The sequence below is a fragment of the Dreissena polymorpha genome, chromosome 2 (assembly GCF_020536995.1).
Source record: "Dreissena polymorpha isolate Duluth1 chromosome 2, UMN_Dpol_1.0, whole genome shotgun sequence".
NCBI lineage: Eukaryota > Metazoa > Mollusca > Bivalvia > Myida > Dreissenidae > Dreissena > Dreissena polymorpha.
In genome coordinates, this window is record NC_068356.1 from 64427424 (window position 1) to 64454598 (window position 27175).

Here is a 27175-nt window from a genome sequence, read left to right on the forward strand (position 1 = left end):
CACATATTTTGGTATGTATTAGAGTTTGTCATTAAATTCTTTGTATTGATAAATGTAAACATGGGATGAAAAAGTTCCAATAAAAAACAACAAGAATACAATTAAAGAAGGAAAAAAATCTCAATTGGGCGCAAACCACTGACCCCTGAAGTAAAAGTCTATCGCTTAGACCACTCGGTCATCTGTGCTTATTCAATGAGTGATGAGTTATGTATTTTATACTTTATATAAGTAACCCTTGTAGTATCATAAAATATAACGACAACAACAGAACTCTTCAAATTTTTAAATCGTTTCGCGTTGCAACGCTTTATAATTTTCAGGTTTTTAATTCGTCAAAAGATGCATATAATGGATATTTCAGAGCATTGTAAATTATCAGTATTACTGTTGCCCCAAACATATCATAACTACAACGCAAAATTGCGAACCTTAAACAATTTGTTTGTGATTTTGTCAGTTTACCAAAACGTGAAAAGACCCCTTTAAGTCGACATTGTTTACACACAAAATATGCCCTCATGGGACGGATACAAAACACAATTATTATAAATGAATCACCGCCATTGAATAGTTTCAGTTGGTTTACAACATGGCCATACACCTCGCTTTAAATGTCTATTTATCATTACAAAACTCGATATTGCAAAACACACTTCCAAGATATGGTGCAGAAATCTTTACAAATCTCTATTTAACATACTTTCGTTCATTTAAGTTAAAGATACGATTATATATGTATATCGTATTTGATTGAATGAAGCAAACTTTTTAGAAACATTATATAATAGTAGTGTTATACCTAAATATTAGTGTCTTTCGCAAACTTAAAATACAGAACTCACACTGGAATACCGAACAATTTAACCCATTTATGCCTAGTGGACTCTCCCATCCTTCTAAATTGGATTACTTTATATTATTCATCAGGGACGACACTTTCCGCCTAAACTTGATTTTCGGTAAGGAGGGACTTCCTTGAAATTAGAAATACCATTACAACGGAAAGTGTTGTCACTGATAAGCCTGTTCGGACTGCACAGGCTAATGTGGGACGACACTTTACGCACAAGCATTATGCCCAGTTTTTTTTAGAACGCGACTGATAAAGTTATCTCAAATGATAGTTGTATATCTATTATTATTCGGTTGAAAGTGTAAACAAAAATGAATGATAATTTGATAAAGAACGTTCGTTCAATGACACCAAGATTGTAGTGTACTTCAACTAAACTAACGCAGTAGTTTGTTAACAGATAGAACCCGTTCACGTGTCAGCGATACCGTTTGTCACAATCAAATGAACTGGATGAGTCAACGTTATTATTGTGCATTAGTAGTTCAGGGGCATACGTATACAAACCACCAAAAATATTATTGTACGATTGATTTTTGATATTAAGACATGATTGGTAATGCCAACAATTTGCAAACGTGTATTATAACTGTGATCTAAAAGTATTGATTTTATACGAATGCAAATTCAAATACCTGCCTTAACAAACTTAAATTTCGGTTACACAAAAATGATAATCTATGCACAATATACAACCAGACGTTTGTTGATTTTATTCGCACGCAACAGCTTGCTTATTCAGCTTGTTTGTTCGGCCTTCTAAAACGAGTTATTGTCATGTCGTCAGCTTTTTAAACATATTTTATTGCGAGAGATTCAATGAGCGGCGTTCTAGGAAAAGTGGGCTTACGGTATGTGCTTTAAGTTTCTTCCAAGATAAGCCTGTCCGCAGGGACGACACTTTCCGTTTTATGCAATATTGCGTTAGCAGGAAGTCCGTCTAAACGGAAATCCAGTCTAGGACGAAAGTTTCGCGCCCCTTTATTGGTCTCCGAGGAAAGCCCAGGCTAACCGCGGACGACACTTAACGCACACACGTTAAGCCATGTTTTCACCAAACGAGGCTACATTATGTATCTCTTAAAGTACGTGTTGTTTTTAACTTTCTAATACCTGTGGTTGGCCTCGTGTTCTTCAATCATTGTCAGTCTACTTTTCTCATGCGTGACATTATTGCACAAGAACGAATCGTTAAACTTAAATACGCGCAACGCAAATACCTACATAGTTGATTAATATTGTAGTTGACATACAAATATTTCAACACACATTGTTAACGAAGAACATCTATTAAATCTACATTTTTGCAGGTATTCAGGCCCGTATCCAGGCACTGGGCCCAGGGGCCCGGGCCCCCCCAGCCGGCTGTCGAGTTATGACTTTTTAAATAATGGTCCTACTGCAAATTTTTCTCATATGAAAGGGCCCATAGTACACTTTCCCGCAAAACAAATGCGCAGATGTGTTTTATTGCCCCTGATACACAAGGGGATTAGCGCTAATTTACTCGCCAATGGAGATAAGCCCCTAGGCTATGTTTTCTTTATTACGTACCATGAGGATCTAAAGTCACGAATTCTTCCTTAGGAATATAGAAATCTTCCTAAGGAAGAATTAAATCTTATATAGTCTGTAACCTTCAAATTAAAAACCGTGAACGAATTAATGACGTTCGTTCATGAAAATCGCGCGATTGTTCAAGATATTATTGACCAACAAAACGGCAATTCATGTCTTGATATAGGATATTACCTCTATACCTTTCTAGTCATTTGATTGACTTCCGTTCACTGGGGAAAAAATAAGAGCAGGAAATGGTATTCTTACACAGTACCTCAATCCGGTTTAGTGTCATATTATCTGAGTCGTGGGCTATATATGTTTTCAAATATCTAGATTTGGATGTTTTATCATATTTTTTGGGTCAACGTTTACATTGTGCTACATCCTCGTGTCATAATATCAGATTACAGGAAGCACAGCAGAGGATATCCGTAGAACGACTGTTCATAATAGATGTACATGTAGCTGATGACGCACATCAAGCGCAGGATGGTAAACTAGGTGAATATTCTAATATTCATGTATAACAATTTATTCATACATACATTTTCCGCTGATGAAGTGCGGCGTAAACTGTATAGTAATTTTTTGATCACGAAGGATTCTGTGGGGTTTGTCAAGTTGTACAATTTATGTACAATTATAAACTGAACTCCGACATAAAATTCATAAAATTATATTTACTTATAGCTATTTTGTCGTAGTTATTTTTTAATATAATAAATTAAGCCTCGTTCTGGGAAATCTGGTCTTAATGCATTTGTGTGGAGTTTCGTCCCATATTAGCCTGTGCAGTTCGCATAAGCGAACAGTGTTGTCCCTGATTAGCATGTGCGGACTGCACGGCTAATTTGGGACGTTACTTTGCGCACTTGCATAAATATTCAAACAAAACATAAGCCTCAGTATATGCAGGATCTTTGTGCATTATGATATAACTTGTTACGACTAAACACCTTTCTACCGTCCCGGTTATTTCGCTGACAGGACCGGGTGGTTTGATTTCAAAGAAAAAATACTAGTTGGTTATATGTCAGTCACTGACATATAACCATAATAGTATTTTCTCGTTGAAATCAAACCTCCTCTAAAGTCATACTTTAAGTTTCATTTCTGTGCAAACTGTGTTGTAGATGATAAACATTTTATTATTTTTTTACTTTGAAACTTTAGAGGAGGTTTGATTTCAAAGAAAAAATACTACTTGTGTATATTTACTGACATATAACCATAATAGTATTTTATCTTTGAAATCAAACCTCCTCTAGAGTCATTCTTTATGTCACATATATAAAAAAAGGTTTTTGATTTTCAAAGGTTGCTTTTCCTTCTTCACCAAACATCATACATTTCTGAAATCTTTAGACTTCAGAAAGATGTTGATTTACTTGTAATATACCATAACTTTATATCACAAAATAAGGTTTTTATACGCATTAAAATTCACCTTGAACAGTGCCAAATAAAAAAAATATAAGGGAGGGGAAACCCCTCCCGCACCATCCCAATTTTGGCCCCCCCAGTTAAAAAATCCTGGATACGGGCCTGGTATTAAATCACTTAACACTATGTTATAAGAGTTACACAATGTCGTCAAATCGTAAATTTCCCAACCGAAAAATAAAACAAAACAGATCCAAGCAGACATTCGTATCATCCGTACAAAATAACTTAATAAACTAAGTATAAATGTGTAAGTTATAATACGTGACATTCAATATTAATATTTATGATCATTTTTTAATAATATATAAATAATATTATATTGACAAATAACCAAATTTATAAATTTGTTAAAAGTACGACGAAAATACCTGTTGCACCTCACCAACCTATCCCGGATATATTAAACTAACACAGCGAGTAATTGCACTGATAGCGATTACACGGCACCTAACCTAAACGGACAAAACCGGAAATAGTCAAACGCATCGTATAAGAAAATATTGGCTTTTGTTTAGGCAAGTATGTTTTTTAAGTTTCATAATTTCTAACCCTAACATGAAGGGTAATACATGCTTGGCTTTAAAAGTTACATTATCTATTGGTTCTTTTAAAATATGTCGTAGAAAGCGTGATTTGTACAACGAATAATTAATCCATACTATTTAAAACAATGCAAGCATTATTTACATTTTAAGAATAACAATCATGATTTGATGTTAAGTAATAGCATCACGCACGAGTGGCACGACTTCGATTCATCTTATTTGTCTGGGTAGTGCAATGACTAACAGCCCCTCGTGACTTCGTGAAGTTTACTGACGTCAGACCGTTTAGACTTTCTTTGTCGCTCTTCATGCTTAGAAGTGGAATAAAAGTTCGGTTTTCTGAAAAGAAAGCAATTTACACCCACACCCAAACATATAATATAACAATGGAGACACCTCATAAGAAGTACACACAACAATGTCAATAGATCTAACGGTAATATGTTATTTAAAAAAACAAGACATGTACCTTAGAAAATGACATTTCCATGGTGCTTGACTACCTTTGATTATCAGCTTTTCTTACAAGTTAAGTTGTTTGAAAATTGCACAATAAATAAAAATGTTCCAGTCCGGAAAAACTCGATCTGACGTACGTACATGTATGCATGCACGCATCCACATACATTAACCGATTATTACTACTATATCGTCCTCAAGCGGCTCGACAAAAATCTCATATGGTTCATCAAATTTCTCTTTGTTAAATAAGTCCGTTATGAGAGACAATACAGCAAAACAGGGCAAATGAGCATGGCAACATTGCGAATCGACTACTCAGATGCATATGAGCACCAACTTCAAGTACGGTGTTAACGCGATAGGTATTTTTTTTTAAATAAAGTGTTCTAAAAGTCACATATAAATCTTTATATGAATCATTTGATTTCGTGTATTATCCACTGCCGTTTTTCGGACTTAAACCGGTTTTAGTATTTTATGGTTTCGTTTTTTACCCGGTGCCTGTGAAATCAATATGCGACCTCTGAAGAACGGAAATGCTCACGTTCGTGCGTATGCCTGTTATATGCATAGATATTATTATACATATGAATGATGTTTACAAAATTGTAAAGTAGTAGTAGTTAATGTTTTTTTCTACAGTTTTAACAAATTCAAGTTTCCTAAACTTTTTATTAAAATACGACTGAGAAGTTCATTTGTTTTGGTTCTTTATTAAAATCAAAATAATTTATTTACTTATCGATTGTTTTAATTTAACATCTGAAATACCATACTGTTCCGAAATTTGCTTTTCCCAGGATTGTGTTGACATTTTCAGTTGGTATACTCAGCATCCTGAAATGTTCCTGTATGATCCGATGTGTATTCGCGTTTTGGCAGTAACTCAAGATATTTACGGTATTAGCCGTTTTGGTCGGGCGCCGTGGTTTATCTCGTACTAGTACGTAACACTTTCAAAATATGGTGTATCGGCAAAGAGAAAGATAATACCATATTGCATTATCACATTGAAATCGTTAATATTTCGTTGTGTGTTATACTACACACTTTAAGGGGGCCAAGTATGGAAGAAATATATAATATAAAACATTCAATTTCATATACTTTTGCTTTCGAAATAACGTGTTTACTACTTATGGGAATGGTTCGTATTAATTGTTAAATTGACAAAGGTTAGTTTATTGTTCAATATTTGACCCATTCATGTACACGCTTGCCTATCCATGTAAAAAGACATTAACATACTTGGAAATTCCGTAAAGGTAGAGAATACTAATTAGATTCTACGACCAAAAGCTGACACCCCGGCAACAAGGCAATAGCATTTCTCGAGCCAAATACGTAGCATAGAAGTGTGCTGTGTTTCGAGTATGCGGCGTGTGGAGTATAAAGTGAGTGTTCTGACAATAAATAATACATTAATGAATATTCAATCTTGAATATTTAATTGACATCGTGTTATCATTCAATTTGGAGTTAATTATTATTCTTTTTGTAAAAAAAAGCCTTCAAAAAATAGGAGTGCATAGCAAATATACTGGAATATATATATATGTGTAATATGGTCGTCCAACAAAACAAAACACACGAACAACAACTCAACACAGAGAGTTGAACTATACATTTACGATCAAACGCCTTTGTTTCAACGCGTGTCTATTTCATTAAATATGTTAACAATATATCGTTGTGTCTCGTTTAATAAACTACTATTTAGTAGGTGAATAGCTTAAAAAATCGCGCTCTTGACAACACAGATTTGTTTCACACTCGACATTTGCTCAGTTTCGAAATAATGTATGTTCACGGTTATTATCGCTTAAGACACGGTTTTTTCCTTGAAACCGATAGCATTACCCTTATTTTATTTGTTTCCATTTACTTTTAACAATAATTCCTTTAGCCATATAGATACATCTCACTGTGGTCGATATTTTGTCTCGATTTCCCGCACGAATGTTGCCCTAATGTAACTTTTAGTTTGATAAATGCAATTTATACCATCATCAGGCGTGCATTGTCGAAATAAACCACTGTGGAATATATTTGTCACGTGCTTTATTCGGCACCGACCTAGTATTCTCTCTATGAAAAACGTCTTAAGTAATATTCGATTTAAGCGTTGCGAGTCCTGCCGTGGTCCAAACGAAGTATTCCATTTCTTTGTTTCATACAGGAAATGTTTCAGACGCACACATGCCGTTGGGTGTTTCATATACCCTGCCATCGATTTCATCTGAGACTAAGTTGAAATGTGAAGCTATTTATACTTCTTTCTACTTTAGTGCGTAAAATGTGGTGCAGGGCTTTTGTCAAAATTTACTTATGAGACAAGATGCACTTTCTTAAAAGTAACACGACACATTTTATTCCAATTTTCGGAAGATTTTCGTCTTTGAAGTGATATCAGGTTTGAAGACGGTAACATAAAGGAATGGCGAGAGTTTGTCGTTTTATAATTTGACACTATGGTAATAGAATAAGTGTAACATAAACTCCGATGCTATATGTACGTAGGTCTCATTTCCCATCACATGTTTCATACTTACCGCGTGCGAAATAAGATCATTTTCATTTAAATATGTTCATATAAATACGCGTTGTTTGTTTATTGGATACGCTTGGATGATTGTGTGCAATCTCAATCATCAACTTCGTTAACAAGGTTCGGTGTGTGTAATTGAGTCACCAAGATCTGTTATCACCTGAAACCGGATATTATTTAAAAAAAAAACTCAAAATAATATCAATATAAAGATAAAGTAGTGATCGCGAATGAAGGTCTTTCAATTGCCAATGTATTTCGTTCTTAAAGCAAATGCACAGTTTACTGATGTAGCATTAATTATTGCATTTATTAGTAACTGCGAATTTACAAACGTAAGTTTCGTTAAGAATAGTGTTACCTTGTTAACATCAACAGTCTGAGATGAACATCGATTAGCATAGCAAGATATGCTAAAGTATGGCCATGTCGGTCAGTGTTTATTTAATAAACACACAACGTTTAAATTCTCGTCTGTGTATTATACACAGGCCCGTACCCAGGCCATGGGCCAAGGGCCCGGGCCCCCCCCCCTCAGCTGGCTGTCGAACTATGATTTTTTTTAAATAATCGGCCCACTGCAATTTTTTTCTCTCGTGCAAGGGCCCACAGTACACGTTCCCTCAAAACAAAAGAGCAGCTATGTTTTATTGTCCCTGATAAACAAGGGGATTAACGCTCGCCAATCGAGATAAGCCTCTAGGCAATGTTTTCTTATCGCCTTGTACACACATCCCCGATCAGTCCCCCATTGTAATCATGAATGCTTCATCAATCGATGGTTGATGTTACATGTATTTTGATAAGTGCAGCGAATGGAAGCAACTGCTACAGGAGGTCGTAGACTATGGTCTGATAATTGCCGACTCAAGTTCTTTTTCCTTCTTTGAGAAGGCCCTCGACGTATTTTTCCCTTCTTAAAGTTTAATTGTTTTTTTAAACCATTTATTGGGAATTTTTAAGTCCCAATATATACTTTTTGCATTGAGAATAGGGCCCTGAATTTGAACCGGAACAAAAACACTGACAAAGGTATTAAAACTGAGTATTTATAATTTTTGAAAGGAAATCACTGAAAAAGACTACGATGAGATAGTTAACATATTTGTTTAAAAGAAAAACAGATTCATAACTTTGCCGAGCAACAGATAAGAATTTGGCAGAATTCAGTATTTAAAATAATTGAGTACCGAGAATTGAGTAATATCAACCTATTAATGGCTCATTGGTAAAAAAATGAAAATTGAAACAACAAATCGATCTCATTATATAAGTTAACCTGATCCAGTGTAGAAAAATATTGTATAATTAAATTATCTCTTTCCTTGAATTTGTTTGAAAACAGTAAAATATGTTAAATTGATTACTTAAGACTTTCATTATTCCCCCCCCCCCCAAATTAAGCATTTCGCTCAATTTTTTCCTCAAAAATGGCAAGGTCTTTCCCAAAAAATCAGATTAAAAAACCTGTGACGTGATTGATTTGTGAAAAAAAAAATGGTGGAAGCAATACGAGAGTTGATGTGGATAATCGTCAGTTTAAACCTGTAAGTTTCGGAAATCTAAAGCTTTTAATATTGTTGTGAATTCACACCAATGTTTAAAGCTTAAGACTTCCGAAATGTGCTGATTTACTTGTTATATACCAATAATTCATATCACAAAATACGTTTTTTATAAGCATTAAAATTCACCTTGCAAAGTGCCAAATTAAAAAAGTATATATATAGGGAGGGGGGACCCCTCCCAAACCCTCCCCGGTTGGCCCCCCCCCCAGTAAAAAAATCCTGGGTACGGCCCTGAATACACCTAGTGTAAGAATGGCTTCTTTTGTTTCATTCAATGTTTATTGAACGGTTACGGCATATGGTTGAATAAAATATTGTTTGTGTACCTTATTATTTTCTACTGAATACGTTATTATTTTTGCGTTTCATTTCGTACTATACATGTCATCATTACTGTTGTGCGGATCGCACGGTGTGGATTATGGATTATTAAACGTCGTATCTACCATCTGGAATGTCTTTCATAATTTCATACGGAATGGAATGTTTATCATAAGTTAATACATTTCTTTTGTATCACAATTGTCTTGCTCATGCAATATATCGTTAGCTCGTTCGCTTGCTTTTCTAATCGGCTGAAAGTTTCCCCTGGCCATAAATGCTACAGTTGACAATAATTGTATAGATAAATAGATAAAACTATATTCGACTCGCCTCAAAATTCCACTTACTTAAAATTGGCATCAAATAGCGCAAGACAACATTCACATTTTAAATACGCGTTAAGTATGTTTTAAAAGTATCTTTTCGCTTAAAGATGTCGAAACATTACCATGCTTCGGAGAAACAGAAGGACGGAGGAAGAGACTAGAGAAAGCCAGTACCTTCTCTCTCTCAAAGAGGGTCGTAATAAGTGAATGTTTGCACGCCTTTAAACTATATAGACAATGGCAACAAATATGAGAAATAAATCGTATCGTACAATTATGTTGCAAACTTAAACATAAAACCTTGCAATTCAAGGGATGAAACTGTTACATCTTTGTTGATGAGTCCATCTTATTACCTGTTTGAGGATGTAATTATCCGCGTAGAGATATGGCTTGCTTCGAGCTTAACCACTCCTGTTTACCTCAACAGGCGAATGAACGGTACATACGACTACCATCACAAGTAAAATCCTCACAGATCCATAAGAATTTCTAATGCTGAACTTTTCCGTGTTTTATGAAAATCTTCAGTTGTTATTTTCGAAATAATTAAACTTTTATGTAAAGTTTTAAGCAAAACGTAAAAAATACAATATCATATAAAATGACTACACACTTTGATTCGACAATTATCACGTGGTGTGCAGTAACGACATTGATATATAAAGCTATCCTCGACACCATTCATACCTCTGCATGAAGGCTCATTATACGACCAAATGTATGTACAAGCACTATTGAAAACTCTCCTTTAATCTAAAGGCCGTGCTCAGGGCGGGAGGGCTGTCGCTGTGGAATTTATTTAAGTCTTGTGTTCTGTCAGCTCAAATAGTTCATTCCTTAGTATAATAAAAACATAAGGATGACATATGTTTGTTCAATAAGTGGAAGAATGCGGTTTATTGACGGTATTTTCGCGCCAAAATATAATCTAATAAATAACATAATCCTAATGTCTCCTCAAACACAATTAACTAAAAACCTATTGGAGATATTTAATATTGTTTAGAACTGATGTATACAGTAAATAATCCGTATTTGTCGGTACACTGTTCGATTACGACTTAAACGCCTACAAACATATCGCCATACATAATTTAATGTTGTTTTTGTCTACTGTAATAGTAATATTAATGAAAGAAATTATTTCCAAACATTGTTTGTTTATTTCAGACCAATGTCATCAACGTGCAATGTGCGTGTTAGAGATTTGTGTATGGTCGCAAAATGAAAAAAGGGTCATTAGGCGCCCAGATGAGACCCAAATAAACTTAACTATTCTGAAAAGATTAAAAATGATAAAAGTACTGATTAGTGATTACAGTGTGGCCATACCACGTGGTCCGTGACGTCATTTTGGCTAGCACGCCAAGTAGAAAATTGTAAACATTGCTTCCGCTAGGAAACTTCAAATCCACGTAAGTATCTTCTTATTTACTCTATTTTGACGAAATAAAGCGCAGGCTATGGGTAAAGTTGAGCACTATTCCCGGTTATATAAATATTTGACACCAGATGAGTAGTTTGGTCTATCATTCGAGGCATATTCCTAGTTTTTACGTCACAATGCACGCAAGCACGACGAGCACATTTTAAATCTTCCAAAATGTTTTATGTTCATTTTTGCAGTGTACTAATATACGCGGACGTGAATAATTCCATATAAAATGTTTTCTGTCCGAAAACAGTATCTTAAAACACCATCTAATGACATTTCTTATGAATACCAACAATTTGGTTAACACGACAAGCAACGAAATTCAAGGCAAGCACGACAAGTCGATGTTCGGCTTAAACGACCAGTTGTTATAAACTATGTTTCTGAAGCGATATTATTGTCGAGTTAATAAACAAAAATTATAATTATAATTTCAAAACATTTTCTTGATCCGGCACATCAAACATAACAAATACAATAGCTTCGATGCTGTCTTGCACAATTGCCTTAAAATGTGAAACTTTCACAAAAAACAAGCCTCGAAATCTGATAGAGGCACTATATGTCTGAAAAAAAGTTCCAACTTAATCTGGCGACTATCTGACACACCATTCTGGAGTCTGGTTTCAATTTAATCTTTTGACTTCGATCAACAGTCCACAATAACTCCACTATCGTTAAGAAGAACTGATTGATATAAATGGTATATTTGACGCAACATATCAACACATGTTTGTTTGATCGTTGTATACTTTAGTGAAAGATGCTGACGTATATTTGCACTTGTATTTTTGGTAGGATTATATTAGTAACATTTGGTTAGTAGCATATTTATGTACGTTTTAAAATAAAACAATCCTCAATGCACACATATTTTAATGACAAGTGATATATCGATCGTAGTTGCAATTAACTTGGCTTTCGATTGATCCTACTGTTGGTTGGGATGCTATCCTTTAACTGTTGCGGGGCTGCATTTCCATATAGACGACACTAACAGATCACACATGTCATATGTGAGCACAAGACAAGTACTCGGGCGCATATGCGAGAACATCTGAAAACACATAGTGAAGGCAAAACACATGTATGCAGAATGTGCAAAGCCCCCTACAAAAATATCAGCTCACTTTGTAGGCACTACGGGCATAAACACAAATTACGTGTAAATCGTGGTTTCATCTGTCTGTGATTTATTTGTGATTTACCCGTGATTTAAAGTTGTGATAAAAGCTTTACTATCAAATCAGTCATAATTAACATTTGAATCTTATCTGTTTTTATTATATACCTGTTTAATGCTTTTAACAAAATACAGGTTGTATCAATCGTTGAAATAAAAAATCCTGTATTACGCTACTCGCTGTTTCCAATTCCATATTACCATGCTAGCCGGACTACTTCGACCCATTTAATGACGTCACATTACACGCACCGAAAATAGAATTATTTTATATTACGAAATATATTACGTAGTACATCGTGTGACGTCATTTCTGTGACAAAACACAATAGTTTATCTAAATTCTGTAAGGACATGTCGGACGTGGTGTTTTCTAACAGTAAACTATGTGTTAAAAACGTATCTTGGCGTGTGCGTTTATCATGCATAAATGTATATTTCCATAGGAGTACAATAAAATAGTGTGGTATCAACTAAGTTTCGATAAAGACATGGAAGATAGAAGTGGACGTGCATACACTGCGTAGTGTTCATTTCTGAAAAAAAATGAATGAATGAAAACAAAACAAATCGGTTAAAAATGTATGCAAAATCCGTGTCAATTGGTTCTCACAAAGAGGGAGCAAATCTTCGTTGTTCGTTAACGGCATGGAGCTAATCACACAAAAAAGCAAAGTCAAATTAGCATTTGTGTTATATTAAACATTACTTTAATCCCAAATTTCTCAATTATCTCTGTCACACGATATATAAAATGAAGTATTATCATTTGACATTGGCAGTTGAAAGATTTGATAGTTTTGGAACATTTTAAGAGTTATACAAACAACGCTTGACTCAATGATGGTCAAAGCTTTAAGTAATTATTTACAAGCAATTGTGATCGGATTTACAAAAGCGACAATAAACACATAACATTATAATTTATTTGACTGAAGAAAATATTCATCACTTCCATTACATTAAATACTGGACAAATTAAAACACACATTATGCACATGAAGACATAATTATATATTTAAATGTCTGTTTAATCTTAAGTCAAGCTACTTGATTGCAAACCCTCTAAAACAATTAATTCTACAGAAATGGGGAATCTGATTAAATTTCTTTCATGTCGAGTCGAAGTCTATAAGTAGGTAACGACTTGCTCTAGCTTCTTCTCGCACTATCCCACCGTACTCCTAATGTTAATCTAGCAACAGTATTTCAACTGGTACTGTGTGATGAGTAAACATTATTTGTGTTGTTGTATTCATATTTGAATTTATTGAAATTTTATCTTTGGTTTTATCCAAGATTACTTTCATGTTGGACATTCGTGTTGCTGACGTTTAGTCTGGGTACGTTTGCTTCGTTTTCCGAGTTTGAGTGTTGGTTTTAGGTCTCATGATTCAACAAAGGAAAAATAATTATTGTAAGAAAACAAAACAATAAAGTTCTTATTATACATGTAGTTCAGATATGATTGTGTTAACAATATTCATTTTTCTTTTGTTTATTTAATGTTTATCTTTTTTATTTACATCACAAAAAAGATAGGTTGGTCGGCATATTTTAATTTGACACTTGCGATTGTTCCAAATATATAGTCAACATGTTTTCTGTATATGAAAACAACATGGGGAAAATGCAATGTAGTATATCGTCATAAAGTGACTATAAACTATAAAACTATAAATGGCATATTTTGACCGCACAAATATGTTCCATATGAATGCATACTTGTTTATAAGTTTTAACAAAAACTTTTATCTGTAATATACATATTAAATTCATGACCCTTCAGCCCTCGTGGCTGAAGAGTCTTAGTTATGGTAACATCATGTCTGAATTTCGATTCAGTAGTCATTTTTAAGTACAGATTATGTTCATTTGCTCTGTTTTAAAATCCTAAACACGTTACTTTATATACAGTATACATGGCTGAACGCACACAGGACAGGGCACAAAATCTCACAAGACAGTAAATAGACACAAACTATTCAAGGGACACACATATTTCATTAATTGATGTACTGTATATTATTTGACAACATAGAAGTAACCAATTCTACACTTATAAATACAAGTCGTTCTAGCCGAAAATCGACTTGTCGTGCTTGCCTTGAATTCCGTTGCTTGTCGTGTTAACCAAATTGTTGGTGTTCATTAGAAATGTCATGAGATGGTGTTTTAAGCTATTTTTCGGACAAAACATATTTTATATCGAATTATTCACGTCCGCATATATTAGTGAACTTCAAAAAGGAATATAAAATAGATATTTTGGAAGATTTAAAATGTGCTTGCGTGTATTGTGACGTAAATCTAGGAATATGCCTATAACCAGGTTTAAACCCCCAATTCTTTGCATTGACCGTTCCAAGGCGGTGACCCCAGCTTTATTCATATTTTGTGTTTATGTTGGTTTGTATTGTGCTGTTTTGTGTTGTTTTGTGCTGTTTTGTACTGTTTTGGCAATCGGTCACTTGCCTTAAATAAAGGACCAACTAATTGTTTTTAATGAAAATTCAATACTGCTCCAGCAGCTGGAGTTTCACTTCTTTATATTGAATGATAGACTAAACTTCTTATCTGGTGTCAAATATTTATATAACCGGGAATAATGCTCAACTTTTCCCATAGCCTTCGCTTTATTTCGTCAAAAAAGAGTAAATAATAAGATACTTACGTGGATTTGAAGTTTCCTAGCGGAGGCAATTTCTACTTGACGTGCTAGCTAAAATGACGTCACGGACCACGTGGTATGAGGCATACATAGTTAAATTCTAGGCACATTTTGTTTAGATTTCTCGCAGATATATTTTAAAACTGTTTTAATAACGCAACATGCAGATTTTACATGATATGTGAGTTCTAGACTGAAAATAAGCGTTTTCTTTAATGATACCTAGTTGACTAGTTGTTCACCTCACATGAACCTGTTGTAAAGTCAGCCGAGATGGCAAATGACATGAAAAAGAATATAACTATTGGACTTATACGATGACTTAACAAGGTTTTACTCTAGCCATATAAACAACTTAACTACCCCCTCCCCCAACGGCTATGCTTTTCAAAGGACAGGAAACATTTTTGATCTCGGCCCAGATATAATTAAAAACTGTTCTGACCAGTTTTTTTTAATGATAACTGAGTAAAATGCGACTTCTATAGTGCTAACAAAATAGGTTATGTATATAAGGGCGAATGCCCGCCCCATGGCGGCCATTTTTTCCAACAAACGAACCGGAACCATTTTCGAACTCATTGGGACAAATCTGCTGATAATATTTTATAAAAATCGGCTAATAAAAGTTGTCTCTAGAGTGTTTACAAGGTAATTGTTAACGCCGCACGACGCAAAACGCACAACAAACAAACAAATGGCGATCATAAAAACTCACCTTGAGTACCTTTTGCTTGGGTGAACTTAACAAGCGAAACGGTGGAGTCCGCATGACGCTAGCATTATTATGGTATGTTAATAGCTCAATATTCATATTAAGAACCTTAACATCGACCAAAAACTTACCTATTGAATGTATTGATTTCAGTTAAAACTGTCATCCCAACAAAAGTAATAACGACAAAGACAAAACAATAGTCTTCAGAAAGTCGTTAACAAAACTCTTTTACAATTGATTGTCGTTTAAACGTATACTGACAAAGAATTTTACAGTTCATCCGTAGGAATATGAGTGCGATATGGAAAAACGAGCTTTTTATATGTATTTAAAGGGGCCTTTTCACAGATTTTGGCATGTATTGAAGTTTGTCATTAAATGCTTTATATTGATAAATTCAAACATTGGACCTACACATCCCTAGTAAAAAAACACGAATACAATAGAAAAAAAGAAAAAAAAGTAGCCCTCAACTGGGCTCGAACCACTGACCATTGGAATCTATGCTATGATAGCATGTATTTTTTACCTAATATAAGCAATCCTCGTAGTTTCACAAAATATAACGACAACAACAGATCTTTCCAAATCATTCAATCGTTTCGCGTTTCGTTTTAACGCTTTATAATATTCAGGGTTTCAAATCGTCGAAAGATGCATATAATGGATATTTTAGAGCATGTTTAATGTTAAGTATTAGTATTTTCTCACAAATGTAATAAATAAAACTATAATTTGCGAATTTGAAATAACATTTTTTTTATTGTTGTTAATTTACCAAAACGTGAACGCACCACTTTAAAGCTCCGTCCAAGATAAGTCTGCTTATTCCGGACAGGCTAATCTGCGACGATACTTTTTGCAAAGATCTGAGTTTGGTAAAACAGAGACTTCCTTTGAACAAACACTTCCATACAAGCGTCACAGAACGCTTTTTTTATAATAAGCAGAGAGTAAGTCCGATTTGTTTTATAGTCACGGATCTAAATGAAAAAGAGATAACAAATCGGTAAATACTGCAATCGAATTGAATTCGAATATTGAATAATGAATGACTGATAAGTATTAGACATCATAATTTATCCCATCTTAACCGCGACATTGACGGTATAACACCCCATGGAATAGACTAGCCTCTATCCCACCTTGTTGAATAAACCTTTCAAATAACGTCATGCGATATGTGCTTAAATTAGGTATATCTTGTTTTGTTCATTGGTCGAATTTTGGTCACCCATTGAAAGAAAATGTTGATATTTTGTTTAGTAAAAATGCGATGGGATAAATAGAATACTATGATTATCATGGAATAGAGAGAAGTTTATGTTGCTCGGCTCGAATACCGAAAGCGCTCGCCAAGGCTCGCGCTCCAGACGGTCTAAGCCTCGCAACATAACCCTTATCTCTTATCAACGCTAACCTAGTATTCTCTATTTATTTAGTCATGAAGCTGTGGTTTTGTTCAAATATCGATATTCTCGTTTGATGTAAAACCAGTAATAAGCGTCTGAGAAGAATACATGGGACCGATTCAATCAATAACACTAAATACCAACGCTTCACGGGGCATGATATATCACGGCGCCTAACTAAAATGGACAACACAAATGTGTTACTGGCTAATACGCAATACGGCATCGGATCATATCTCAACATGAACATTTAAAAATGAGGGAGGTTCTGAGTATTCCTAATGAAAACGAAACAAAACCAAGTAACTATGTCAAATACTGTTGTACTCGAATTATACTTGTATTTCAACTAATGTTATACATCAAATTTTGATATGAAAAACACACACACGATTTTATCGACACAAAGAAAACAAATGAACCACACTGCGAAACTGTTACAACTCTAGTAAAAGAAACTTGCATTTTTGAACGAACAAAGTCTGGAATACGGCACTGGATGATACAAGAAATCACGGACTCTAGATGAGTAAATATACGCTCCGTGAAGAAATCAAATGTGTTTTGCTCCAAGAATATGTATATTACACAAAATGTGTATATCGTGTGTGCAAACGTTTAATGTTGTACATGAAGTTTGTGCTCACGTTCATGTGGGGATTAAATGTGCATTGTATCACTGTAAATTTTGAATCTTTTGTTGAATTCTCTCTTCAAACAAACTAATGCCGATTAAGAGAATCATAATGCAACTTATAAGCCGATATCTTAGTGAAAAACAGTAGAAAAAGCTGTGTCTGATCGAGATTATCCGGCCTGGAATATTGTCATGCGTCATGCATATTTCAAGTATATCTTACATTGTAAGAACTGCTGATTGGAACAACGTGCATGTATTTTTGCGCAGAGGTAATCAAACACATATGAAATTTCATTTTAAAAGAACCCGTCTTGTATTTAAATTCCAATTAAATGCCAGGACATATTTACATTTTAATGGTATACTTTTGCAGGGTTACCATTTTTGTTTTATGATTTCGTATTTCGTTCTCTTCAGAAATCAGGAATTCGATTCACCTTCTCAGAATTGAAAGTGTTAACGAAGTATAAACAGTTTGACATGAGAGAACTCCAATGGAACGAATTGTAATTATGCTACCAACACACATACATATGACGAATAAACGATACTGTCGACCATCCATCTCATTATAGCATCGCATCAAATCCTTAATTAAATGTTAACATTTAAACAATCATACGATTGTTATACATTTTATTGATAAATAATTCGTTCTGAAAGAATATATTTACTAAATCAGATTGTCAAAGAACAGATACACTGTTCAGCCTTAAGTACCAAGTTTAAGCTACTTTGTCAGGGTAGGGGCAAGCAATTGTTCATTAATTCAGACAGTGTGCTCAAGGCTGAGAGACAAGGAAAAACAGACCCATTCAACGACACACATCATGACAATCACAAGAATAATGATGCCCTTTTCACCAAGAACCTAGCGCAGAGTATGCATAAATGGGACTTGTTCTGAGAAAACTGGGCTAAATGCATGTGCGAAAAGTGTAATCCCATATTAGCCTGTGAATTCCGCACAGGCTAATCAGCGACGACACTTTCCGCCTAAGTTTGATTCTCGCTAAGGAGGGACTTACTTGAAACTAAAAATATCATACAAGCGGAAAGTGTCGTCCCTGATTAGCCTGTGCGGACTACACAGGCTAATCTTGGACGACAATTTATGCATATGCAGTAAGTCCAGTATTCTCAGAACGCGGCTAAAATGGTTTATATGGACCAAATCTGTAGTTAACTACCTTATGCATGGGTTTTGTGCATAAACTGTTGGCCTGTGTCGGTTGCAACTGCGAATTTGACTTGCTTTTATACCCGGCAAGAGCATCCAATTTACTGAATGCATGCCTAAAATGATCCGTAGACATTATTTTCGTGAACATGCAAACTTAAAGCACAGACATAATTATGATACTTAAAAAGAATAAAAACACACCTACATGAAATAAATAAAATGTGTCGCGTTCTGAGAAAACTGGGCATAATGCATGTGCGAAAAGTGTCGTCCCAGATCAGCCTGTGCAGTCCGTACAGGCTAATCAGGGACGGCACTTTCCGCCTTAATTGTATTTTTGCTTAGAAGAGACTTTCTTTAAACAGAAAATATCATTAAAGCGGAAAGTGTCGTCCCTGACTAGCCTGTGTGGACTGCACAGGCTAATATGGGACGACACTTTACGCACATGCATTGAGCCCAGTTTTCTCAGAACGCTACTCAAATATATTCTGATATCATCCGGTGCCGTTTCGCGTATAAGCCGGTTACATACAAATGTTTCCAGTGTTATCCGTTTTAGTTAGCCTCCGTGAATATCCATTGTTGATAGATTGATTTAAGGCACACCATTTTTAAAGGGGCCTTTTCACAGATTTTGGCATTTTTTAACTTATTCATTAAATGCTTTATATCGATAAATGTAAACATTGGATCGTAAAAGCTCCAGTAAAAAATCAAGAATAAAATTAAAAAAAGGAAAAGAACATTGCCCGGACCAGGTTTCACACCAGTGACCCCTGGAGTCCTGCCAGAGTCCTGAAGTAAAAACGCTTTAGCCTACTGAGCTATTCCGCCGAGTATACATGCTGAACGTATTTTATACCTTATATAAGCAATCTTCGTAGATTCACAAAATTTAACGACAAAAACAGAACTCTCCAAATTATTCAATCGTTTCGCGTTGCAACGCTTTATAATTTTTAGGTTTTAAAATCGTCAAAAGATGCATATAATGGCTCTATTAGACCATGGTAAATGTTCAGTATTACTGTTTCCTCACAAATATCATAACTAAAACGAAAATTTGCGAATCTGAAACAACTTTTTTCAATTTTGTCAATTTACCAAAGCGTGAAAAGATCCCTTTAAGTAACCGTAGTTGTGGGATTATACTGGACTCATTCTGTAGAACAGGTCAGGGTTTTACTTAATTATTGCAATATCAACACTCGTGTTATTTCTATAAAACGTTATACTACGCGTTATTATTTTTTTTTATGAACAGTTTATCTAGAAAATGTTTACAATAAAAATGGTGGTTCATTTCTTATTTCCTAAGGATAACAATATAAGGTCGAATTTGATAATTGACGTATTGTCGTGCGTTTGCGACGTCAATCATTCACTTAACTTTTGTTTTTACTACACCATTTACCATAAGTAATACTTGCTTTCTTATTAACATGAACAAGCACATCCTTTATTTAGTGCAACAAAACAATACTGAAAATACTGAAAATGAAAGTCCATTTTTTGAGAATTATCTGACATTTTTTCGTATTTAAATCTCTAAGTATGGAGTATAGTTTGCGCACCAGAACAGGCCTTGGTTAACCCATTTATGCCTAGTGGACTCTCCCATCCTTTTTAATTGGATCAATTTATTTTCAAAATGAGGGATGTCTAGAATATTTATTTCTATATTTAGAATACTTCTAACAGAAATTCCTTTAAGCAAATAGCGCAGACCCAGATGAGACGCCGCATCATGCGGCGTCTCACCTGGGTCTACGCTGTTTGCCAAGGGTTTTACCTAGACGCTAGGCATAAATGGGTTAAGGAATGTTGTAATCGTGCGTTTTCTGTCTTCATTATATTCCAACCAGTCAAACTGCTTAAATTAAGTCGTCTGAACTTCTCAAGACCTCGTTATTTCGTTTGCTGTGGTTTCTTTGCTGTTTTATTTAACTTTCTCGTTTATGGTTTGTAGAATGTTGAACGCCGAAATAGGCAATCATTATGTTATATTGCGACATCATGCGAACGAAATCAGACTAGGCAAACTACCTATGGGTCCCGCGAATTTTAGGGGCACCATGAGACCGTGGCGAAATAATGTTTACTTACTTACTAAGCCTAAGCTAATGAATTGACATAGCCAATTACTTTATATCAAGGACATGTTCCGATTAAAGGTCACATCTCGTTACCAAAACACAATTATTCATTGTTTTCAAAACTGTATTGTTTTGTTGTTAGTGACATCGTTTTTAAGGTATTCATTAAGTGTTCATTAGGCACGGTATGAAACGGACAGAACGGCCATTTCCTATCGTAGATCGTAGTTAAATTTTCATATCTATCTTTATGGATAATAGTTAAATACGTAAATATACATACTACACTGATTGTTTTCTTAAATTAATTGTTGTATAATTATAATGTCGTATTGGCATTATGCTATTATAATGGCATTTTAAACCTATAAACGACAATTGGCTTATTTTATTTATTGCCAGCCTTGGCACTGGTAGGGTTATTTAAACGAGTGAAATAGACTGGGCACTGACGTTCTAGTAGTCACTAGGCCGACTAGGGGCTTGGGGCATAGGTCCAAACAGTTTCGCGGCATATGGGCCCCCAACGGTGTTAAATCATGCACTGCTTGGGTATATTTACTACCCCGGTACCTTCTATTCGTTTTCTGTAATACAATTACGTGATCGCACTTTTTATGTCCCCCATGTAGGGAACATATTGTTTTGCCCTGTTTATTGGTTTGTTTGTTTGTGTGTTTGCGTCAATTTTCCATAACTGTTGCAATATTGAAGATAGAAACTTCATATTTGGCATGAATGTGAATCTCATAGAGCTGCACATTTTGAGTGGTAAAAGGTCAAGGTCAATGTCATTCTTCAAGGTCAAGGGTTAAATATATGGATCAAAATTGCTTATTTTATGTACACTTTTGCAACATTGGAGATAGCGACTTGATATTTGGCATGCATGCGTTTCTCATGGAGCTGCACATTTTTAGTGGTGAAAGGTGAAGGTCATCCTTTAAAGTCAAAGGTCAAGTATATATGGGACATAGTGTTTCACAAACACATCTTGTTTTATTTAAAAAAAAAGAACTGATTTTACAAACTATTGTTGCAATAAATAGCTGTGCAAGGAGCGGTCAATAATGGGACTTTTGTTACTCCGCCGACTTTACCTTAATTTATTCTTACAACACAAATGTGACATGGTGACAATACATGTATACTCAAAGATTTCCTTATCAAAAACCAATATAAAAGCAGAAACGTCAACAAACAATAAACGCAACATATTGCGAATAAAGACGCCCATAACCATACATTTTCAAGCGCTTTCAAAGCCGACTTGATTTAAACAGGTCGCCGTGGACAAGTTGATATGATGTCCGCCTAGCGATCCCCGCTGATGAGCACTCTTAATATCTCACCTATTGACACCAATTACTGTTTCTAGTTCCAGGAAACGGACTCGTTAGCGTTTCAAATAATTAGTAGTACTTTCAAAGCAACGGGCTAAAATACATAGGTTTAAACTAAAACAATACAAAAAGATCGGCCAAAATACAAAGATATATTTCATTTGTTAGAAACGCGACACGAATCAAAGTTAAATAATTTACGGACATCTTTTATACGGGCTACTCTCAAGTTGAATGTATAACGCCGAATGTCTAGGTCTCATTATGTAGTCACATACATTTTAGCAAATTAATCAATATTCAATACAAAATAACGTGTTCCTACTACACGTACAAAGAGATTAAAACAACATTTAGTTATGACATGGGCCTTTTTAGAAGAATTTGTCTTCAAGTTTATGCCGTTGAATAATTAAGAGAGTACACGCGTACACCATTACACATCTGAAATATTTAATTCATTGTAACCATAACACACAAACACAGTGAAATGTCACCAGCTTTGCTATTATTATCCCTAATTGTGACATGTTTACCTGTTAAAATTTCGTCTGCTTCGATTAATAAATACCAATGAGTATACAATATATAGAGGATATTTGTTCATGTCAGTGTAAGATCGTTTGTTATTTCACGAGTGATCATAGAAAATATATTTTCACGAGTGGCGATAACAAACGATCTTACACTGACATGAACACATTTTCTGTTTCTTTTATGCCTCTTTTTCAAGAAAATAATTAATAATAATTTCCCTTTCGCTGAAAAATAACCCTCTCCTGTGGCGTGCCTCAATACAGTTTAATACACAAAATGACGTCATTAGTGTTTGCATCATTCCTCCGCCGAAAGAAAAAAGTCCAATAAACAAAGCTGAAAGGTTTTAACATTTATTTGCTGTTACTAAAATAACCAAACAAAGTTAAGCATAAAATAATGCTACAATAATACTAACTTGTAACAACATTAACTAAACAGTACATGCCCGTGATGTCGTAGGAATACGCAAATTTTGACATTTTCATTCATACAGTGCGCCATTTTTACAAACTGTCAACTGAGTAAATAAGTGTTTTAAACTGTGGATAAACAACAAACAGGATTATTTTAACTGGTGTTAAGTGTTGATGAGCAAACTTAATCGCTATCACTGTCACTGGGGATCATTCTAATCCTCTTGATCGATTGCCGCACGATGTCAGGGCTGGAAGAATCATGGCTGTGTTGTTGGACTTGCTGCTGAGACAGCGTGTTTTGTTCCTTTCGATTGAAGTTGAACACAACGTTTCCATGAAAGAGTTAATGAAAAATCCTCTTCCCATCGGCATCTCACAGGAATCCCCGAAATTGTGTGTGGACATTGCAGGACGAGCGGGAGCCCGAGGCAAGATGCTGTTTGGACGTGACGAGTCTGACAAAATGTCAGAAATGGCCATTGACTGCTGGTTGTTCAATTTGCTGTAGTTGTTGATGCTGTTGATGTTTTTATGGCCCGAAATTTGAACTATTTGATTAGCTGGGACTCCTTCATCATTTAACTTCTGAACCATGCGTTTTCTCACACTAAAAATGATACAGTATAATGGATGTAAACAAACAGGATAATTCATGCTGATAATGATTTTTAGAAAAATGCATAAGCCACTACAGTGTAGTGATCATCAAAAATATTGGCTATTAAATCGAATTGATTATTTGATAATGTAAGTGTAAAAATGTCATTGGAAATAAAATATTAGTTTTAAATTTACAAAATTAAGTGAACATATATCTGTATTGTACAACTTCAAAGCTGGAAATTAATAAACTGATGAAAGAACATCTAGTTCTGGCCTCCATAACTTTAAATGTCGCTTTTTATGATTTTTGACTGGCGCAACTTTATACAGGTCTGTCAATACTTGCGTGGCGTAGTGGATATGGTGTTCGCCTAGCAATCGGGAGGTCATGGGTTCGAACCCCACTGGGAGCGTTTCTTTGATCTCTCCCAAAGACACCAAGTACTGGTTCTAGTCCCAGGAAACGGACTCGAGAGCGTTTATATAAGCCTATGGCTTTCGATGCAATCGATCAAAAATAAATAGGTTTTAACTAAAAACTTGTAAACTGTTCCCTGAAGTTTCTTTACTTAAAAAAAAAACATCATGAGCCACACCAGACGAAAACAGACATTATGTAGCAAGCAAACAGTTTCGCTTTTGAAAGCGCAGTCAGCTTTAAAATGCGAGCAGATCTGGATTTATCCTGGGCGCCATCTCCCCAAGGTCTGTTTTTACGTGATGCGGATCATGTGTATAGTTAATAGTTACTTTTTTAGTACCTGTATGGTGTTATGAGTGCCTCTTCAATTCCTGTATCTGTTTTCATTTCATTCATGATATTGTACAGCGTATTTACTCCCATTGCCGATTTCTTATACCAGCCTTTTTGGGCTGGTGTACAAACACTCAAGAAAAATGGAGAGTCTGCAACCAACATGTCAGTAGGCCGTCTGTCGCGGTATGTTTTGTACAGATGAACAGGATCACGTTGAGGATCATCACCTATCTCATAGGCTTTTGGCTGATTTGCCCTTTAAAAAAATAAAAAAATATTTAAGAAAAACACACTTATTTTAGGTGTACCGATGCAATATTAAGATTTATTATCAGTGAAATAAAATTGATATTTTCACTATTTGATGTAAAAAATAACATTGAAAATGTCAATTTATTAATAAATAGATTATTTGTTTATTTATAGAATCTAAATATGATATTATTTATTTATTTATTTATTCATTCTTTTTTTTTTCATTTTTTATTTATTTATCTATTTTTTTTTAGTATTAATTAATTTAATAGAAGCTGAGCAGATTATTTATTTTAATAATGTTTTGAATAATAAGTAAAAAGTAATTACCTGGTATCGAGAACATTAGCACCAGTCCTTGTCTTCGTCTGACGTTCCTTAGACAACGTAATGAACTGACGCCCGGAGCTCGGATCAACTTCTAGAGAGACATCGCCCCATTTCATGTTGCGGATTTCAGTACCTGTTCTCATTCCAAAATATGTTGCACAGACGAACCACATAGAATGAGCTAAAGAGCGTGCCGAGTGGTCACCCAATGTCTTTGCCTTGTACATCAGGTCAAGGTGTTCATCGGTTAATGTTTCTGCTGTTTTCGGCTTGTTACCTAAGCCCTGCTTTTTGAGGTCCTTTTGCTTAGACTTGAGAACATCTCTTGCCCTTTGAAACTCTCGATCAGTAGCTATCCTAAGTTTGCAATTGTGTTTCTTTAGGTGTCTGTCTATAGAGCACATGAAACATCTTAACGTGGTGGGCTCATATTCTTCGCCATTCTTTTTTTGTAACAGATAGTAAAAACTCACATATGTATTCATTTAGGGTGTCAGGTGGTATAAACTGTGCCAGTCTTGATTCCTCCTTGTAATGCAGAAATGGATGAAAAAGTTTCATGGCTTGATTTGTTTTCTTTTCAGTATTTTCATTTTCATTTTCACTCAAGAATGAGTCAATGTCAACGGCTTTAAACTTTCGAACCTCAGAATTTGTATTAACATTACTCACAGTTTTTAGTATTTCATTTTCATATCTTTCATCCTCATTTTCATGATCAACCTCTTTTGCCCCACCCATTGTTGATACCACAACTGTTTCAATTGATTCCTCAGGCTCATTGTTTACATAATTGTCCAGATAAAAAAATTCACCAAAGAATGCAGGGTATTCATCACTTAATTTTGCAATTGCTTCCAGTTTTTTTTAAAGATCAAACAAAGATTATATATTTTTTTATTGTTCCCATATACTTGTATAGTGTACATGTACATTGCTACAATGCAGACGGCTTAAACAAGGGACATTACTTTGCAAGTACTTTTTAACAATCTCCTACGCAGTGGTCTCCCTTTTACTAGTAGTAGAAAAAGTAGTTCCGAAAATTTGTTCTTTTCACTCGTGAAAAGAACAATTGTTCTTTTCACTGCTGTTATTTCACTGCAGAAATGTCACATTTTAGCATTAGGTATAAAAGAAATATTGCAGTCTGTGGCGAGAGTATTGGAAACGAAACGGAGTAAAATCTACTGAATCAGTTAAGGCGGGGCATGTGCAGTGGGCAAAGCTAATCACTACTGTATAAACATTATTTCGGCGTCCCTTTGATAAGCATGATTACAGCAAACGCCACTTATTGCTATTTTCCAAAATGTTAGGAAGCCTCCGAGTAACATTTTTTTTGCGTATAAAAACCAATTATGGACGTAATATACTGTCGCACGCCACTAAACTCAAACCCGTATGAATAACTAAATAAATAACTAAAAAAATAACTAAATAACTAACTAAATAAATAAATAAACATTAATTAACATTGATCTCTTAAGTAAAGTCTAAAAACTACCGAGACCGCGTAACTGGCACTATGTATATATATATAAATAAATAAATAAATATATATATACGGTGTCTCTGAATTAGAAATAGGTCATGGGATTCCCACTTTAAACACTTGTATCTTCATACCCTTTTTTATCCGATATAAACACGAATTAAGGTATTTAGGGGTGCCTAATATAGTTTTATATATAAATACGTCATTTATATAACGTCTCGTACAAGATACTATATAGCGAAATCAATTGCGAGGTATATTAAATTTCAATTTCAGACGTGGTTGTGGTTTTCGATACAAGACCTTATTGTGACATTTGATTGAATTACCTCCCCTACACCCCCCTTATAGTTATTGAGGTGCCTAGAACGCGGGGCCGTATACAGACCCCGTTTTTTATATTGACCTCGTAAATATAGTCTGAAAACTACAAAGACCGCGTAACTGGCAC

General features: G+C 34.8%; 2 protein-coding genes across 3 annotated transcripts in view; both read right to left on the reverse strand.

The window, feature by feature from the left end:
• The window catches only part of LOC127867351 (brain protein I3-like), a 9147-nt gene extending 4813 nt beyond the window's left edge, over window positions 1–4334 (reverse strand). Inside the window, exon 1 of the mRNA XM_052408446.1 lies at window positions 4234–4334. The gene's annotated coding sequence lies outside the window, so the exon portion shown is untranslated. The remainder of the gene's footprint in view (window positions 1–4233) is intronic.
• The window catches only part of LOC127867342 (uncharacterized), a 442512-nt gene that overhangs the window by 311637 nt on the left and 103700 nt on the right, over window positions 1–27175 (reverse strand). The window lies entirely within an intron of this gene.